This window comes from Dreissena polymorpha, chromosome 5, assembly GCF_020536995.1.
Source record: "Dreissena polymorpha isolate Duluth1 chromosome 5, UMN_Dpol_1.0, whole genome shotgun sequence".
NCBI classification, from domain to species: domain Eukaryota; kingdom Metazoa; phylum Mollusca; class Bivalvia; order Myida; family Dreissenidae; genus Dreissena; species Dreissena polymorpha.
Window position 1 is genome coordinate 68424521 of NC_068359.1, and position 2119 is coordinate 68426639.

Genomic DNA, 2119 nt, shown 5'->3' on the forward strand with positions numbered 1-2119 from the left:
TGTATGTATCTGCATAGGGTATGAGCAATCGTACGATCTTAATTAAAATGAAATTTGATCGCGACTTGTTTCACTGTAAACGCCAATTCGTGAAGAATACATGTGAATGAGGACCTGACCATTTGAGTCGTGTTCTGAGAAAACTGGGCATAATGCATGTGCGTAAAGTGTCGTCCCATTGTAGCCTGTGCAGTCCGCACAGGCTTATCCAGGACGACACTTTCCGCTTTATGACATTTTTCATTTAAATGAAGTCTCTTCTTAGCAAAAATCCAATTTAGGCGGAAAGTGTCGTCCCTGATTAGCCTGTGCGAACTGCACAGGCTAATCTGGGACGACATTTTATGCACATGCATTTAGCACAGTTTTCTCAGAATGCGACTCATTTTATACTAGTTCGAACGAAATATAACGATTTCGTAAAGTTTACCTACTTTTCAAAATACTTTCGACAGCTTAACGATCAATCCAATCACAAGATTAATCGACGGCTTGTTCGACATTAGAAAATACAAAATCAAAATAAATATATAAGCTCAGTTGAATTATCCGAAGGGATATTAAAAAATTATAACGAAGTGCATGTCGAGATACAGTTTAAAAAGAATATGTTCTGACGAAAACAAATACAAACATCGTAAAAAAGAACTAAAACAGAATGTACAAAAAAGAGGATATCCAAATAAATTTGTAAACCATGAGCTATCCCGAGTTGATAATTTAAATAGGAAAGACTTACTTAAGAAGAAAGAAACAAATAAAACAGCCAACAAGAGAGTACCACTAGCTATAATTTATTCTAACAACCTTCCAAATATCCACTCAATAATTCGAAAACATACAGACAAACTATATAAATCAGACAGAATGAAAAATATATTCCCAGACGTACCAATAGTTGCATACAGACGAGATAGGAATATCGGTGACATTTTAGTTCATGGAAAAACAAATAAAGAGATAAACAAACGTTTTCAACTAATACCACAATCGTGTAAGACTAATTGTATAGTCTGTAAAATGTTGAAAAAAGGTTTTCATAACAACCCGAAAAGTGAAATTCCAAACGAAGCAATAAAACAGAACTGTAACATTTATAACTTGGTGTACGGTATATTTTGTATTAAATGCCAAAAGATGGTATACGTCGGAGAGACAAGCAGATCATTAAAGGAACGTGCAAAAGAACACGAGGCTGACGTGCGACTACGAAGAGAGAAACCAATCTCAGAACATTTCAATGGTGCTGGCCACAGAGTGCAGGATATGGGTGTATCAGTGTTAACACAAATAAGAGACAGTTCCCATTATTACAGACTTATTAAAGAATTGGAATTTATAAAGAAGTTTCAAACGCAATCACCAAATGGACTAAATACAAAAAATCAACTTGATGTCCTGCTACGGGAAACTATCTTGTAAAAAATATATGTGAAAAAAATTTTATATTAATCATCAACATAAATGAATGTAAAAAATAATAGTACTTTATGCAATTTATCTTGTCCATAATGTGTATATGATATATATAATAGAAAGTATATATGATTATTTAATCAAGTATCATTAGAATATTATACATAGATATGGATTGAAATAATTAGAGTCATTAAATAAGTTAACCCTATTTAATTTATGATAATAAGTTAAGGTAGATTATAATTACATATGATGATGATTATTTTATTGTAAAATATCAATTTATTAAATATATAAAGCACACATTTAACATAGGATTAAGATACAATATGTAAGTGTTTAACGTCATTTCATTTTTGGCGAATTTTTACTTTTTTTTGGCGCCATTTTATATAACGCCATTTATGACGTCATCATGTACAACGTCATTTGACGTTTAAAAACATTTTTCTTTGTTATTTAAATTGTGCAGTCAAAAGACGTAAAAATGTAGTTAACATATAATTTCCAATGTTTTGATAAAGGCATTATGCCGAAACGTCAATTAAAGGAGTATAATCAGAGAGTCAAAATAAATACTTTTAAGATGCACAAAAAATCAGCCGTATTTTCGCTTGACCAATGACCGACAATTTTGTAAAAATGATTCGACATATTTATATTTAAATTCACAATGTACACTATTTAATATAGTTCAATG